Here is a 19,292-nt window from a genome sequence, read left to right as displayed (position 1 = left end):
TTTGTGTTTGGTGAGCATTGATTCTGAGCATGCATGTTTGTACATTCGACTTTTGTGTGACAGATTTGTGTACTGGCCATACGAAAATCTGACGTCAAACTGTTGTCCGCCGAAAATTTACTAGCCTGTCATCCAACATTTGTTGGCCGAAAGTTGGACAATTGTCAAAAGGAGCGTACTAACGGTAAGATTTTAGGACAACAGTCTGTCAACTAGGGATGACCCGAACACCCCCCGGTTCGGTTCGCACCAGAACCTGCGAACGGACCGAAAATTTGCACGAACGTTAGAACCCCATTGACGTCTATGGGACTCGAACGTTCAAAATCAAAAGTGCTCATTTTAAAGGCTAATTTGCATGGTATTGTCCTAAAAAGGATTTGGGGACCCGGGTCCTGCCCCAGGGGACATGTATCAATGCAAAAAAAAGTTTTAAAAACGGCTGTTTTTTCGGGAGTAGTGATTTTAATGATGCTTAAAGTAAAAAAAAAAAAAAAGTGAAATATTCCTTTAAACATCGTACCTGGGGGGTGTCTATTGGATGCCTGTAAAGTGGCGCATGTTTCCCGTGCTTAGAACAATCCCTGCACAAAATGACATTTTTAAAGGAATAAAAGTCATTTAAAACTGCTTGCGGCTTTAATGTAATGTCGGGTCCTGGCAATATGGATGAAAATCAGTGAGACAAATGGCATGGGTACCCCCCAGTCCAATACTAGGCCCTTTGGGTCTTGTATGGATATTAAGGGGAACCCCGCACCCAAATTAAAAAAGGAAAGGTGTGGGGCCCCCAGGCCCTATATACTCTGAACAGCAGTATACAGGCGGTGCAAACAAGACAGGGACTGTAGGTTTGTTGTTAAGTAGAATCTGTTTCTAATTTTGAACTGGTACATTTTTAACGTGTTTAGCTCCAGCCAAAAAATTTATTTTAAGCTTTTTGGAAAACATATGGAAAGGGTTATCACCCCTGTGACATTTGTTTTGCTGTCTGTGCTCCTCTTCAGAAGATTTCACCTCACTTTTTGTCCCAATGACAAATGTTTTTTCAAAATTTGGGGGTTTTAGTGAAACAAGGATTGGTGATAAAGCATCAGTGTAAAGGAGAAAAGTTTTTCCCAAAGTTTCGGTGGGAAAGGTGTCCAAGTCAGATCTTGCCCCTAGGAATTCCTGCACCATGTAAAACAGACGCTGGCGATGGTTGCTGGAACCGATCATACCTTGGGGCTGCGGACTAAAAAATTCTTCTTTGACTGACCTAAGCCTCAGCAACACGTTGTCCAGAAACAGGAGTTTGTAAACTCCCAGTCTCTGGGAACGCGTTGCACAGACCTTTCTGCAAGGCTTCCCGAAGATGTTTCATCCTCTGCTCCTTCTGCGACGGCAAGATAAGGTCTGCCGTCGCAGAAAGGGTTGCCAGCCAGTATTGTTCCTTCTCCTTTATACCATGAATACAAGGATCCTTCCCCAGGCTTTGCAGGATCAGGGAGGCCATGCAGCATAGGTTTGCTGAGGCATTCGGTCCGGAGTCCTCTGGGTTACTAAGGATGACATGATCCGCAGCCACCTCCTCCCAGCCATATACACAATACACTGTAAGTGCAGCTAACTGACTGCCTAATCTATCTAACTTAAATCAAATGACACTGTCTCTCTGTCTCTGTCTCTCAATGCCGGAACACACTACACAGGGCCGATGTGCAGGCGGCCTTATATAGTGTGGGGCGTGTACTAAACCCCCTGAGCCATAATTGGCCAAAGCCACCCTGGCTTTGGCCAATTACAGCTCTCTGTACAGACGGCGCTTTGATTGGCCAAGCATGCGGGTCATAGTGCATGCTTGGCCAATCATCAGCCAGCAATGCACTGCAGTGAATTATGGGCCATGACGCGCCACCTGAATTAGGCGCGAACGGCCCATATCATTCGCAATTCGGTGAACGATCGGACATGGGTTCGACTCGAACATGAAGCTCATCCCTACTGTCAACAGACAATCCCCTGCCAACAATCCTACCGTGTGTACGAGGCTTAAGTCATTGCTGTTGTTTTCACTATCTGAATAGGTGAGATTTTAGGGATTCAGCTTATTTAGTTAATCTAACATTGACACCCGCAGCAGATCACATGGACGCCGTGCGATTGCTATGCAGTGCGATGCGATGCAGGGAAATGCCGCAAATCTTGTGATTTTAATGCATTGCATTAGTGTGAACCAGGGCTCAATGTTAGATTATGGACAGCCCAAAACAGATTGTAAAAAGCAGTGCAATTACCAGAAGCGCATTGTGTGGGTGTTCATGAGTGGTGCAATTCAGGTGCAGGGAAAAAAAATGGTCCTGCTCCATTTTGGTGTGAATGCGATGCGATTTGAGCCATACAAATGCGGTGCGATTCCACTGCGAATCACATGCAGTCTTCTGAATGCACTAGTGTAAACCTAGGCTCAAACAGCAAACCTTAGCTCTCTGGTTTTGTAAACAACATCTAGACAGGCTTCAAGCTTCTTTTTTTTAAAGGGCTCAGTGGCCTTTGTGCAATCGCTGATTCCCTTGCTCCTACAAACAAACAATTACCCAAGAATGAGAGTAGCTTTATTGCCTCAAATTGTTTAGGTTCTCTCAGCAGCTCAGTTTACTTTGCCTGCACCCCTCTTCTTGAAGAAGCAATTTGACAGTCTCTTCGGCCTGGTTCACACCTATGCATTTTTTATTGCATTTTCAGTTTTGCAGAAACACACTACAGTCCATTTACATAGTTGCCAACATTGCAAAAAAAATATGTGGGACACTTTTTTGGCTGTAGGCGGAGCCGTGCAATAATTAGGGGGTGGGGCATTCGTTTGTAGGCATGACCTAGCAAAAAAAATGGTAAGTGCGGTGCGCGAAGCGAGTCGCGTAAAAAAATGGGTGTGGCTTACGCGTAAAAGTGGGCGTGGCGTAAATGGGCGTGGCTCGAGAGGGTGTGGTTAGAGACTGAGATGAATGAGGGATGGAGAGGGAAAGGGGGAGAAGGAGAGGGGGAGAGACGGGACAGCAACCCCAGATCCTACACAATAGAAATATGTGTATTCTAGAAAGTTTAACAATCAGCAGATAAAGATACTCCAAACGCCAGGTGTTAACGCTTCAATCATCCCGGCACCATGGTTGTTATGGTGTCAGGATGATTGAAGCCCATTATTTCTATTATTACATTGTAATATAAAATTAAATCATTCAACTCACCATAATGCCGAATCAGTGGGATCCCTGAGCGTGTCACTAGCCACGTCGCCTGCAATCAGCAGAGTCTGTCCTTGCATCAGGTGCCCCCGGCAGAGTTTGTCCTTGCATCAGGTGCCCCCGGCAGAGTCTGTATAGACCCCCTCAGTGCAGACCCCCTCCATCAGTGCAGACCCCCTCCATCAGTGCAGACCCCCTCCATCAGTGCAGACCCCCTCCATCAGTGCAGACCCCACCTCTATTAGTCCAGACCCCCACCTCTATTAGTCCAGACCCCCCCCTCTATTAGTGCAGCCCCCCCTCTATTAGTGCAGCCCCCCCTCTATTAGTGCAGCCCCCCTCTATTAGTGCAGCCCCCCTCTATAAGTGCAGACCACCCCTCAATGCAGCCCCCCCTCTATTAGTGCAGCCCCCCTCTATAAGTGCAGACCCCCCCTCAATGCAGCCCCCCTCTATAAGTGCAGACCCCCCCTCAATGCAGCCCCTCTCAATTAGTGTAGCCACCCCCCCCTCAATGCAGCCACCCCTCTATAAGTGCAGACCCCCCCAATCAATGCAGCCCCCCTCAATTAGTGCAGCCACCCCCCCTCAATGCAGCCCCCCCCTCAATAAGTGCAGACCCCCCTCACCCCCCGCTCACCCCCCTTCAGTGCAGGTGCGGCCGGCCGGTGTTCTGCCTGACGAGAAAGTTCCCCTCGGCAAATATGGACCCCCTGCGCCTGCGCAGTACGGGGCAGGGGAACTTAGTTTCGGCAAGACACGCCGTGCCGTCGCATTGTCTTCTCCTTCAGTGGAGAGGGGAGGGGCCGTGCAGCCGCTTCATTGGCTGCACGGATCGAGCCCCCTTCCTCTCTCCACTACACAAGACAGTTACTAGGGGGAAGATAGAGCGGCGGCGCCGGCCGCCATTTTGCTGGAGCTAGCTGCTCCAAAACAAAAAAAAACATTCCTGATTTTCCTTACGGAAAATCCCGATTCGGGACACCCTCCATCCGGGACGAGGGTCCCAAAATCGGTATTGTCCCGGGAAAATCGGGACTGTTGGCAACTATGCATTTAAGGCTCAATTCACACCTATGCATTTTTAGTGCTGTTTGCATTTTTCAGATTTGCACTACAGAACGTGTTCCATAGGAAACCATGTTAAATGGACTGTAGTGCAAATCTGCAAAATGCAAAAAGCACTAAAACTGCATAGGTGTGAATCCAGCCTTAGGCTGGATTCACACCTATGCATGTTGCTTTTGAGCGTTTTTGGAGGTTTTTTTTCATGCTTGCCACGTTTTTGAGCAGCGTTTTTGCCGCGTTTTTGCCGCGATTTGCGTTTTTTTTTTTTTACAGTTTTTTTTTTACAAACGGCAAAAACGCATCAAAAACGCACCAAAAACGCATCAAAAACGCTGCAAAAACGGTGCACTTGCATTTTTGATGCTTGTCCATTGAATTCTATTACATGCAAAACGCTGCATTTTGCATGAAAAAAAGTCCCTGACCCTTTCCAAAAATGCAGAGAAATAAAAAGGCATTAAGGCTCCATTCACACTAGCGCGTTTTTTGATGCATTTTGCATTTTGCAGAAATGCATGGGAATTTTTTAACATGGGTTCCTATGGAACATGTTCACATCAATGCTTTTTTGTATCTCTGCGTTTTTGGAAAGGGTCGGGGACTTTTTTTCATGCAAAAAGCAGCGTTTTGCATGTAATGGATTTCAATGGACAAGCATCAAAAACGCAAGTGCACCATTTTTGCAGCGTTTTTGCAGCGTTTTTGGTGCGTTTCGTGAGTTTTTGCCGTTTTTTTATTTTTTTATTTTTTGTAATTTTTTTTTAAGACTGTAAAAAAAAAATGAAAAAAAAAAAAAAAAAACGCAAAACGCAAATCGCGGCAAAAACGCAGCAAAAACGCTACAAAAACGCTGCTCAAAAACGTGGCAAGCATGAAAAAAAAACCTCCAAAAACGCTCAAAAGCAACATGCATAGGTGTGAATGGAGCCTAAGGCTCCATTCACACTAGCGCGTTTTTTGATGCATTTTGCATTTTGCAGAAATGCACAGGAATTTTTTAACATGGGTTCCTATGGAACATGTTCACATCAATGCCTTTTTGTTTCTCTGCATTTTTGGAAAGGGTCAGGGACTTTTTTTCATGCAAAAAGCAGCGTTTTGCATGTAATGGATTTCAATGGACAAGCATCAAAAACGCAAGTGCACCGTTTTTGCAGCGTTTTTGCAGCGTTTTTGATGCGTTTTTGCCGTTTTTTTTTTTTTTTTTTTTATTTTTTTTATTTATTTTTTTAGACTGTAAAAAAAAACTGTAAAAAAAAAAAAAAAAAAAAAAAACGCAAAACGCAAAAACGCCGCAAAAACGCCGCAAAAACGCTGCTCAAAAACGTGGCAAGCATGAAAAAAACCTCCAAAAACGCTCAAAAGCAACATGCATAGGTGTGAATCGAGCCTAATGTGAACATGTTCCATAGGAACCCATGTTAAAAAATTCCCGTGCATTTCTGCAAAATGCATCAAAAAACGCGCTAGTGTGAATGGAGCCTTACATGGTTTCCTATAAGTCAGGTCACGTTCACATCTATGCAATTTATGGAAAGGGCCAGGGACTTTTTTCTGGTTTTTGGTTCCATAGACTTCAATGGATCAAAAACGTGTATTGAAAAATGCTAAATGCACCTGGAGTATGCAAACTGCAACCTGCATAGGTGTGAACCAGGCCTTCATCCCTGATATTAACACAGAGAAGGTACAATGGCAAGGGGAGCAAAGTGAGCTGAACTGCTGAGAGAAAGACATGAATGACTTTGCTTCTGCGGTTAACATTGAGGATGAGTGCCTTCAGATAGAAAAAGTATCAAGGACTTGTTTTAGGCTCCATTCACACTAGCGCGTTTTTTGATGCATTTTGCATTTTGCAGAAATGCATGGGAATTTTTTAACATGGGTTCCTATGGAACATGTTCACATCAATGCATTTTTGTACCTCTGCGTTTTTGGAAAGGGTCAGGGACTTTTTTTCATGCAAAATGCAGCGCTTTGCATGTTAGGCCCCATTCACACTAGCGCGTTTTTTGATGCATTTTGCATTTTGCAGAAATGCACGGGAATTTTTTAACATGGGTTCCTATGGAACATGTTCACATCAATGCTTTTTTGTATCTCAGCGTTTTTGGAAAGGGTCGGGGACTTTTTTGCATGCAAAAAGCAGCGTTTTGCATGTAATGGTTTTCAATGGACAAGCATCAAAAACGCAAGTGCTGCGTTTTTGCAGCGTTTTTGCAGCGTTTTTTATGCGTTTTTGGTGCGTTTTTGCCGTTTTTGTTTTTTTTTTTTTTTTATTTTTTTTTGTAATTTTTTTTTAAGACTGTAAAAAAAAATGAAAAAAAAAAAAAAAAAAACGCAAAACGCAAATCGCGGCAAAAACGCGGCAAAAACGCTACAAAAACGCCTTAGGCTCGATTCACACCTATGCATGTTGCTTTTGAGCGTTTTTGGAGGTTTTTTTTTCATGCTTGCCACGTTTTTGAGCCGCGTTTTTGCCGCGTTTTAGCGGCGTTTTTGCTGCGTTTTTGCCGCGATTTGCGTTTTTTTTTTTTTTTTTTTTCATTTTTTTTTACAGTCTTAAAAAAAAATTACAAAAAATAAAAAATAAAAACGGCAAAAACGCACCAAAAACGCACCAAAAACGCATCAAAAACGCTGCAAAAACGGTGCACTTGCGTTTTTGATGCTTGTCCATTGAAAACCATTACATGCAAAACGCTGCTTTTTGCATGAAAAAAAGTCCCCGACCCTTTCCAAAAACGCAGAGATACAAAAAAGCATTGATGTGAACATGTTCCATAGGAACCCATGTTAAAAAATTCCCGTGCATTTCTGCAAAATGCAAAATGCATCAAAAAACGCGCTAGTGTGAATGGGGCCTTAGGCTCGATTCACACCTATGCATGTTGCTTTTGAGCGTTTTTGGAGGTTTTTTTTTCATGCTTGGCACGTTTTTGAGCAGCGTTTTTGTAGCGTTTTTGCCGCGTTTTTGCCGCGTTTTTGCCGCGATTTGCGTTTTGCGTTTTTTTTTTTTTTTTTTTCATTTTTTTTACAGTCTTAAAAAAAAATTACAAAAAAATAAAAATATAAAAAAAAAAAAAAAAAAAACGGCAAAAACGCACCAAAAACGCAACAAAAACGCTGCAAAAACGCTGCAAAAACGGTGCACTTGCGTTTTTGATGCTTGTCCATTGAAATCGATTCACATCTATGCATGTTGCTTTTGAGCGTTTTAGGAGTTTTTTTTGTGATGCTTGCCACGTTTTTGAGCAGCGTTTTTGCAGCGTTTTTTTTTTGTTTTCTGTATACAGTTTAACCGGTTCAATACCGGGCATTTTCACCCCCTTCCTTCCCAGACCAATTTTTAGTTTTCAGCGCTGTCGCATTTTAAACGACAATTGCGCGGTCATGCGACGTTGTACCCAAAAAAAATTGACGTCCTTTTTTCCCCACAAATAGAGCTTTCTTTTGGTGGTATTTGATCACCTCTGCAGTTTTTATTTTTTGTGCTATAAACAAAAGAAGAGCGACAATTTTTGGAAAAAAACACAATATTTTTTACTTTTTGCTATAATAAATATCCCAATTTTAAAAAAAAAAACAAATTTTTTCCCCAGTTTTGGCCGATACTTATTCTTCTACATATTTTTGGTAAAAAAAATGCAATAAGTGTATATTGATTGGTTTGCGCAAAAGTTATAGCGTCTATAAAATACGGGATAGATTTATAGCATTTTTTTAAAAAAAATATTTTTTTTTTTTTTTTTACTAGTAATAGCGGCGATCGCGTTTTTTTTTTCGTGACTGTGACATTATGGCGGACACATCAGACACTTTTGACACATTTTTGGGACCATACACATTTATACAGCGATCAATGTTATAAAATTGCATTGATTACTGTGTAAATGTGACAGGCAGTGAAGGGGTTAACCACTAGGGGGCGGGGAGGGGTTAAATGTGTTTCCAAGGGAATGCTTCTAACTGTAGGGGGAGGGGACGCACAAGGGGAGGAGACTGATCAGTGTTCCTCCGTTCTGGGAACACAGATCGGTCTCCTCTGAGCTGACAGGAAGTGGATCTGTGTGTTTACACACACAGATCCACGGTCCGGCCCGGTTAACGGGCAATCGCGGGTGCCCGGCGGACATCGCGGCCGCCGGGCACACGCACCGGGTCCCGAGCAACGCGGCGCGCGCGCGCCCCCTAGGCGGCCGGGAACCCGAGGCCGTCATATGACGTCCACCCAGGATGGGAAATCCCATCTGTGGACGTCATTTGACTATAGGCCGGTGCTGAAGCGGTTAAAAAAAAAACACACGCCAAAAAACACACGCCAAAAAACGCAAAACGCTGCAAAAACGCTGTAAAAACGCTGCAAAAACGCTGCACTTGCGTTTTTGATGCTGGTCCATTGAATTCTATTACATGCAAAACGCTGCATTTTGCATGAAAAAAAGTCCCTGACCCTTTCCAAAAACGCAGAGGTACAAAAAGGCATTGATGTAAACATGTTCCATAGGAACCCATGTTAAAAAATTCCCGTGCATTTCTGCAAAATGCAAAATGCATCAAAAAACGCGCTAGTGTGAATGGAGCCTAATAGAATTCAATGGACCAGCATCAAAAACGCAAGTAAAGCGTTTTTACAGCGTTTTTGCGACGTTTTTGTGGCGTTTTTGACGCGTTTTTGGCGTTTTTTTTTTTTTTAGACTGCATACAGTCTAAAAAAAAAAACGCAAAACACCGCAAAAACACTGTAAAAATGCTGCAAAAACGCTGCTCAAAAACGTGGCAAGCATCACAAAAAATACTGCAGAAATGCTCAAGAGCAACATGCATAGGTGTGAATCGAGCCTGAGGTGACAATCAGGGACATCTATTAGCATAAGGTATGTATGCAAAGGTCACACCCTTACCACTCCCCTAAGTATGTAGACCATGAAGAGCAATGTGCAAAAAATGATTAGATAAACCCACTGTTTTCCCTCATGCTTTTTAAAAAACAAATGAAATAATTTAGAGGTTGGATGAAAGACATTGTATAAACCTTCTGGTTGTGAAATAGTACATTTATTTTATAGAGGTAACAACACTGTACCCAAATTACAATTTCTTAATTTTTTGAGACAGATTTAATTTGGTTGGATTTAATCATAACTGTTTTTTCTATATAAATAATAACAATATTAAACATTTTAAAAACAAAAATAGATTTTTCTTGCAAATGAATAATCTTTCGTCATAAATGTATGCCAAAATGTATATACTGCTACATTTATTTGGCATTGGAAAGAAAAACATTTATTAATGCCCCGTACACACGATCAGACATTCCGACAAGAAAATCCATGGATTTTTTCGGACGGATGTTGGCTCAAACTTGTCTTGCATACACACGGTCACACAAAGTTGTCGAAATTTCCAAACATCAAGAACACGGTGACGTACAACATGTACGACGAGCCGAGAAAAATTAAGTTCAATAGCCAGTGCGGCTCTTCTGCTTGATTCTGATGGAAACTGTCCGATGGAGCCTACACGCGGTCGGAATTTCCGACAACAAGCTCCGATCGCACATTTTACGTCGGAAAGTCCGACCGTGTGTACGGGGCATTAGTCTGTAGGAAAGGTTATAGAGTCTACAATCTATGGTACAAATATTTGAAAATTGATTAATCCTGTTGTGTTGACTTCCTATCTGATTTCCTGAGGCCCTAGATTGCTAAGACAGTATAAATGTCCCCTAAATTACCAATTTTTGGAAACTAGACAGTCAAAAGTATTTAGTAAGAGGCATGGTGTGTTTTTTTGTAGTTTTATTTTTTCCCACAATTCTTTGGAAAATGATGAATGCAAATTAATTTTTTTTTTCCACAAAAATGTCCTTTTAACACGTTATATTTTACACACAGCTTAAGCATATTTAAAATTACACCTCAAAACACTTTTTTCACAGCCTAGCTACACAGAGTGAACCAACATCCATTGAGCACCTTCAGGGGTTCTAGGTGCATAAATAAATCTAATTTCCTGACTACCTATAACACCCACAAAATGATCCCGTTTTGGAAAGCAAAGGTATTTTCTAAGAGGCATACATAGTCAGAAATTAATTTGCCAGTTTAAAAGGTATTACTTACACACAGCTTTGGCATACCTGGAATTATACCTCAAAAACACATTTTGCTACTCCTTCTGAGTATGACGATACCACATATGTAAGATCTTTTTAACCACTTCCGGACTGCGGTCCGCACATTTACTGCGGAAAGGTGGCCCGGTTGCGCAAAACAGCATACCTGTGTGTCTCTTTGTGCAGTAGCCTCAGGGGGAGCCAATCAGTGGGTCCGGCGGATGCAATGTCCGCAGATCACCTGCAATCATTCCCCAATCCCCAGAGAGGCAAAACGGCGATCTGCCTATGTAAACAAGGCAGAACGCCCTTCTGCAAGGGGGAACATAGAGATCTTGTGCTCCTGCTAAGCAGGAACACGGATCTCTGTGTTCTCCCCTGTCACAGTAATTCCCACACAGTTAGTAAGCACCCCCTAGGGACACACTTAACCCTTTGATCACCCCTGGTGTTAACCCCTTCCCTGCCAGTGTCATAGTACAGTAACAGTGCATATTTTTAGCACTGATCACTGTAAAAAGTGTTAGACGTGTCAGGTGTCCAATGTGTACCTCGCAATATCACAGTCTCGCTAAAAATCTCTGATTGCCACCATTACTAGTAAAATAAATAAATAAATAAAAAGCCAAAAATAATATCCCATTGTTTGTAGATGCTATAACTTTTGCGCAAACCAATCAATATACACAAAAGAAAGCTCTATTTGTGGGAAAAAAAGGACATCAATTTTATTTGGGTACAGCATCGCAGGACCACGCAATTGTCAGTTAACCACTTCAGCCCCCTTAATGACCAGACCATTTTTTTTGATACGGCACTGCGTCATTTTCACTGACAACTGCGTGGTCGTGCGATCAAATAAAATTGATGTCCTTTTTTTCCCCACAAATAGAGCTTTCTTTTGGTGATATTTGATCACTTCTCCGGTTTTAATTTTTTGCGCTATAAACAAAAAAAGACCAACAATTTTGAAAAAAAAAAATATTTTTTACTTTTTGCTATAATACATATCCAATAAAAATATGTAAAAAAAACAAATTTATTCATCAGTTTAGGCCAATATGTATTCTGCTATATATTTTTGGTAAAAAAAAACTGTCAAAAAAAAGTTATAGCGGCAACAAAATAGTGGACATTTTTATTATTATTATTTTTTTTTACTAGTAAAGGCGGTGATCAGCGATTTTTAGCGGGATTGTGACATTGCAGCGGACCGATCGGACACTTTAGACACTTTTTGGGATCACTATACCACAGGCTAAATTTTAATGGAAAAGGGGCAGGTGATGGAAAAGGGGCAGGCTGGTGTAAAAATGATCTATGTAGAAATGGCTCTCCTGATGAAATAGGGGTGATACAACGTCCCACACAATTTTTCCACTGCTCCCCATATAGGTTGGGCATCCAGGGGACTTCAACTGGCTGTCCTTTTCTTCATAAAAAAGAAAAGGTTTGGGACCTTAAATGAGGCAGTTAATAACACAATTGTAAAAAGCAGGAGATGCACATATGGCGACCCTCCCACACCAATTCCACTCAGGTTGAACCTCTAATGGGTCCTAAGTCTTTTGAACTAGACTATTAATTTTCCTATATTTTTTACAACATGTTTTTCCATCTACACCATTACAGATATATATGCAGCCTCCACCCTATACATGGCACTACCATATTTCATTTCCATCTACTATGGTTTGGTTACCCTACCATACTTACCTATATTGCATGTGTGGTTTCTGACATGGTGTATATACTATCCTATATGGTCCTATTTTATATGTATTTATATTTTATCTTGCTAATTTGCTGTGTTCTGCATGTTCAGGATTTTATCCTCTATGTATCTACTTGTTGTTATGGGTCCTCATTGCCCATGTTAATAAACGTGTCAAATACTTTTTACAATTGTGTTATTAACTGCCTCACCTACAGATGTTGATGGTGCACTGGGGACACCTACATCATATGTGACACCTACATTGTGACAGATGTTGATGGTGCACTGGGGCACTGTGACAGATGTTGATGGTGCACTGGGAACACTGACAGATGTTGGTAGTGCACTGGGACACTGGGGAAGATGTTGATGGTGCACTGAGGACCCCTACAGATGTTGATGGCGCACTGGGGACACCGACAGATGTTGATGGTGCACTGGGGACACTGACAGATGTTGATAGTTCACTGGGACACTGACAAATGTTGATGGTGCACTGGGGACACTGACAGATGTTGATAGTGCACTGGGACACTGACAGATGTTTATGGTGCACTGGGACACTGTGACAGATGTCAATAGCGCACTGGGACACTATGACAGCTGTTGATGGTGCACTGAGACACTGGGGCAAATGTTGATGGTGTACTGGGGACACCTACAGATGTTGATGATGCACTGGGACAGATGTTGATGTGCACTGGGGACACCGACAGATATAGATGATGCACTGGGGACACTGTGAAAAATGTTGATGTGCACTGGGACACTGACAGATGTTGATGGTGCACTGGGACACTATGACAGATATTGATGGTGCACTGAGACACTGTGACAGGTGTTGATAGTGTACTGGGGACATTTACAGATGTTGATGGTGCACTGGGACACTATGACAGATATTGATGGTGCACTGAGACACTGTGACAGGTGTTGATAGTGTACTGGGGACATTTACAGATGTTGATGGTGCACTGGGACACTATGACAGATATTGATGGTGCACTGAGACACTGTGACAGGTGTTGATAGTGTACTGGGGACATTTACAGATGTTGATGGTGCACTAGGGACACCAGCAGATGTTTATGATGCACTGGGACACTGACAGACATTGATGGTGCATTGGGACACTCTCACAGATGTTGATGGTGCACTGCGTACATCTACAAATGTTGATGGTGCACTGGGACACTGACAGATGTTAATGGTGTACTGGAACACTGTGACAGATGTTGATGGTTCACTGGGATACTCATGCTGCACTAGCATGTGTTGACACTGGTGTGGCATGCAGTTGGGCTGTGTAGATGGCTACACTGTGTGTGTTCTGTCTCTAAAGCACTGGTAAATCACAGGAAACTCACAGATCATGACTAGCAAACATAGATTTGCTTTCCTTAGAGCACATGAAGAACAACACATGGCTTTTTTGTTTACATTTTGTAATGGTCTATGATTGGACACAGCCATCATATGGTACAGAGCCAATTACAGTGGCCCTGTACCGATCAGTGATGCACTGTGTCCAAGGGAGCACCAAAAGTGGGAGGACATATGGGTATGTCCTCCTAGAACAACGTTGTTCTTATATGGCTGTTTATGTGCAGTAGCTGGGCAGGAGGTGGTTAAAGTACCAGTTTAGCAACTAATACAATCAGATAGTAAAATGCTTGCTACATCATATGCAGCAATTAACAATAACATATTCAATGTAGGAATGGGCAAGTCTGAAAAGATTCAGTTAGTTAGGGTTGAGTTTCACCAAACATCATTCAGAAATCTAAACTTTTCCAAAAAACACAATTGCCACTGAAGTCTATATATATATATAGTCTATATATAATTTTTTTTTTTCCTCAGTTTAGGCCGATAGGTATTCTTCTACATTATTTTGGTAAAAGAAAAGTGTTTATTGATTGGTTTGCGCAAAAGTTATAGCATCTACAAAATCGGGGATAGTTTTATGGCATTTTTATTAATAATTTTTTTTTACTAGTAATGGCGGCGATTTTTATCATAACTGCAACATTATGGCGGACAGATTGGACACTTTTGGCGCTATTTTTGGACCATTCACATTTATACAGCGATCAGTGCAATTAAAAATGCATTGATTACTGTGTAAATGTGACTGGCAGTGAAGGGGTTAACCAGGAGGGGGCGCTGAAGGGGTTAAGTGTGTCCTAGGGATGTGTTCTAACTGTAGGGGGGATGGGCTACGTGTGTCATGACATTGATCACCGCTCCCGATCACAGGAAGCTGTGATCAGTGTCCTGTCACTAGGAAGAATGGGAAAATGCTTGTTTACATCAGCATTTCCTCTTTCATCCTCTCTTTGAGACGATCGCGGATATACCTGCGGACATCAAGTCTGCGGGATCACACTCACGGAGCTCACAGCGGGCGCGCGCCCACAATGCCGCGTCTTAAAGGGCAACGTACAGGTACGTTAATATGCCTGTCCATGCCATTCTGCCGACGTATATCGGCGTGAGCCAGTCGGCAAGTGGTTAATAAACAAACTATTGTCAAAAAAGGGTCAGAGGAAGTCAGACACTGCCTTCGGTACTTGAATCAAAGCCAAAATAATAATTAAAAAGTATACTTTTTTTACATTGAGGGTACACAAATCCTTTAAAGGAGTTGTAAAGGCAGAAGGTTTTTTTATCTTAATGCATTCTATGCATTAGGATAAAAAACCTTCTGTTTGTAGCAGCCCCCCCAGCACCCCAGGGTTTATTAACCACCTCAATACAGGGCACTTACACCCCCTTCCTGCCCAAGCCATTTTTCAGTTTTCAGCGCTGTCGCACTTTGAATGACAATTGCGCGGTCGTGTTACACTGCACCTTAATTAAATTTTTATCATTTTTTTCCCCACAAATAGCGCTTTCTTTTGGTGGTATTTGATCACCTCTGCGGTTTTTATTTATTGCGCTATAAACAAAAGAAGAGGGACAATTTTGAAAAAACACAATATTTTTTACTTTTTGCTATAATAAATATCCAATTTTTTTTTTTAACAAATTTTTTCCTCAGTTTAGGCCGATACGTATTCTTCTACATATTTTTGGTAAAAAAAAATTGCGATAAGTGTATATTGATTGATTTGCGCAAAAGTTATAGCGTCTACAAAATACGGGATAGATTTATAGCATTTTTATTATTTATTTATTTTTTACTAGTAATGGCGGCGATCTGCAATTTTTATTGTGACTGCGATATTGCGGCGGACACATCGGACATTTTTGACACATTTTTGGGACCATTCACATTTATACAGCGATCAATGCTATAAAATTGCATTGATTACTGTGTAAATGTGACTGGCAGGGAAGGGGTTAACACTAGGGGGCGCTCGAGGGGTTAATGTATTACCTAAGGAGGTGATTCTAACTGTGGGGGGAGGGGACTGACTGGGGGAGGTGACCGATCGCTGTCCCTATGTACAAGGGACACGCCATCGGTCTCCTCTCCTCTCTGACAGGACGTGGATCTGTGTTTACATGCACAGATCCACGCTCCTGCTGTGTTACCCGGCAATCGCGGGTGCCCGGCGGACATCGCGGCCGCCAGGCACGCGCACCGGGTCCCGAGTGACACGGCGGGCGCGCGCGCCCCCTAGTGGCTCGGGAAGGCGAGGACGTCATATGACGTCCTCCCAGAATAACAGAAGCCTCGTCCAGCCGTCATATGACGGTGGGCGGTGGCTTAGTGGTTAAAGGCAAATCTACTCTGCAATACAAATGTACTCGCTGTAAATCTGAGGGGAAGCACTGGTGATTTTATCATCCAATCATGTAGAAGCAAAGATGCTGTTTTTTTTTTTTTCATTTTCATTGCATATCCCCCTCAGATCTCCAGCAACTGCAATTCCACATGCACTTGTAGTGCAAAGTGGATTTGCCTTTAGTAAATAAACCCCAAAGTCCAAGATACCTAATAATTTGGGGTGTACACAGCAAAATGCTAGAGTGCAATTTACCTAATGGGGAAACTATTTATATTGACCTGTGTGTCCCCAAGGAAAGACATTGGTAAGATTTTTCCCTCACTTCCAGTTTGGCTATGTGACAGGAAGTGAATACATTTGAAGGAGCAACTGGCAAAATTTAGGAGGTGTCTTCACCCTATCAAGGGTGAAGACATCCCCAAAAACTGACAAGACTTCTAATCCCTCTGCACTCTATCCCCAAGCAAAAATAAGAAATGATTTCAATTTGTTTAACTTTGCAAAGACACATTCCTAAGTTCAACTGTGATGCATGTCAATGGCCCATTTAGACCTTGTTTAATAGTAAACACCAGTTGTGTTTCACTATAAACATTTGTTAGTCAATTCCTGGAAATCTGCATCTGCTTTACTATTAATTTCCCTAAAAATTGGGTTCCTGCAGCTAGATGCGCCAAATGCATCTAGATGCGAGACCGCTGTGTATGTGAGATGCGCAACTGCTGTGTGCGGGGAGGTATGTACCTGTGGCGCATATCTGGTTCCCGAAAGCAGTGGCCAGTACACAGGAATAACATAACGCCCCTACAGGAAGTTGCTTGTACTGCTGCTAATTTCTTCCCACCACCATGCCCCGCTCACTGTTCTCTGAGGAAGAGATGATCCTTATTTGCAAATTAAGATCATTTTTATTTTTTTTTTACATGGGGTGGTGTTTGTGTTGGTCATGTGTGTATGTCTAAATGATTTGGCTTCAAAACACACACCTACTTCCTGTGTACAGATCCACTTCTGAGCCAATGTATATTGCTTCCTGCTTCAGTGTGTGTGTGTGGGTGTGTGTGTATATATATATATATATATATATATATATATATATATATATATATATATATATATATATATATATATATAGGTTCTTGTGTCCACCAGCAGAGAGAAGTTGGGTAGATGCCACACTCCCAATTCTGGGGGCATAATAATGGTCTAGCACAGGGGTCTTCAAACTACGGCCCTCCAGTTGTTCAGGAACTACAATTCCCATCATGCCTAGTCATGACTGTGAATGTCGGAGTTTTACAGTGCCTCATGGGATGTGTAGTTCCGCAACAGCCGGAGTGCCTTAGTTTGAAGTTTCCTGATCACTCTAGCATGTCTTGAAAAAAGGTGTTTTTTCATGTGCCTTGTATAATGCCCAAGATATATAGTTAGAAAATACAAGTGGGTCATTGCACATCTACATTCCAAATTTGGCACTTATGATGGTCATGCGCTATGTAATCTGATCGGCCAATCTCTGTACAACTTGGGCAAAATAGGTAATAGGAAGAAACACTTGAACAATCAATTAAAATTATAGGAAATCAAATAGGCTCTTGCACTAAATCTAATTTATTTAAGATCTAACTGATTGCAGTGTATGGTCACCTTTAAAGATCAAGATCTGAAAATATTAATTTATTGGGTTTAGAAATTTTTCTCTGTAATGTATTGAAAGATTTGGATAAAAAAAGAAAAAAACACATTTCAAAGACATATTAGAAGTGATAGGAATGAGATTAGCATAAAAATGGTTAATTAACTGAGAAAACCTACTAATTGCCTAACAAGACACATCCAATGAGATGAAATTAACCAATTATATTGGGCGAGTGCTATTATCAATGAGAAAACCGCAGTTACCCTAGCGACAGTTGCAGTTAACATATGCGAGTATTTATTATTTATTATTGCTATTTGCACTTCAATGTGCGCCGGTTCGCACGTTCAATTAAGGACTTTTCTTTACGAACTGGTGCAGTGCCTTCTTCTTAGTAAATCACCCCCTCTGAGTCAAGATGGCTGGCCAAATCTTACACAATTATGGCATCCAATTGGAGATTACAGCCTCCCTAAGATGGTCACCTGGAGACCATAATAGTGGACAAAATAATCCTCAATGGTCTCCCACCAGCCTAAAAAAGCAGCACAGTGCAGCCTTCAGGTTGATGGTTATACTACAGCCTATCATCTACCTACATGCTGCTCACTGTCATGCTTGTTGGAGACTTTGACTTGAGGAAGCAAACCACTCTTTCTCTACAAAGATACCTGACTTAACACAGAGACACAGTTCAGAACAAGGCATTGTAAATCAGTAATAGGGGAAGGATTGGCTACAGGGAGAACAAGAGCAATATTAGTGACTCTTCCTTTGCCCTCTGCCTGACTTTTTTTGACACAGTTCGTAGGGTTCACCTACTCAATAAAACTGTCTGCATGCCCTTGTAACTTGCTTGATTCAACTGTTTTAAGACAGTCTTTACATCTAGCAGTTCTATCTACTATTTCTCAATATTGTAATATACAATGTATTTTTCAATGTATCTTTGAGACAACACCACTTATTACTACCACTACAGCGTCATCATATCAGTTTGAAACTGATATGTGAAAATATATATATATATTTTTTTTTTTGCTGCTTTCCCTACTTACATTATACAGCTGAGGCTTTTTTTATTTATTTATTATCTTCCTAGTCTACTTGATGTTGCTTGTGCTGGCTCATTTGCATCACAAAGAGATACAGTTTCTATTCTGACAACTGTATGCTGTTAATACATATGATGATAGCATTTAGTATTAAATTAAAAATAAAAAAAACATTGCACTGTTTCTTTAACCACTTCAGCCCCAGAAGGATTTAGCCACTGAGAGGCTGAGACGGACGCTTTACCCCCCCCCCCCACAGCCCAGCGCTCCAGTCAGCGAGGGGGGGGCATAGCAAGGAGTGGTGACTGACAGGGAGCCCAGAGAACCAAGCGATCTGCAGTGTCTGATCGCTTGGTTCTCAGTGTTAGAGGCGACGGAGGACATGAATCTGGAATAAAACAACACCCCATACTTCTCTTTTAATATATTTGTACTTGATTACTATTGTAATTATTGAGTATTGTTCTTCTCTATTACCTGGTTTATACTGCATGAGCCCCTCCTTCTGAAAGTGAACTGGCCATGATAAGCATGGCAGCCGATCCATGCTAGCCAGGTCAGTTTATGTCATCCCGCCCTTCCGTGGTCAGTCTAAACCACGCACCTACCCATCCCTTCTGCCTTGACTGACAGTGGCTACCCCTCAAGCCGCTCCTCTTCTCCTCTTTGTGAAGCTGCCTCCCAGTAATGTCATATGTGTCTGCCCTGCTACATACATGCCCACCAGCAGG

The sequence above is a fragment of the Aquarana catesbeiana genome, linkage group LG01 (assembly GCF_042186555.1).
Source record: "Aquarana catesbeiana isolate 2022-GZ linkage group LG01, ASM4218655v1, whole genome shotgun sequence".
Lineage (NCBI taxonomy): Eukaryota > Metazoa > Chordata > Amphibia > Anura > Ranidae > Aquarana > Aquarana catesbeiana.
The sequence above is the reverse complement of the archived record's forward strand: the minus strand, read 5'-3'. Positions refer to the sequence as shown.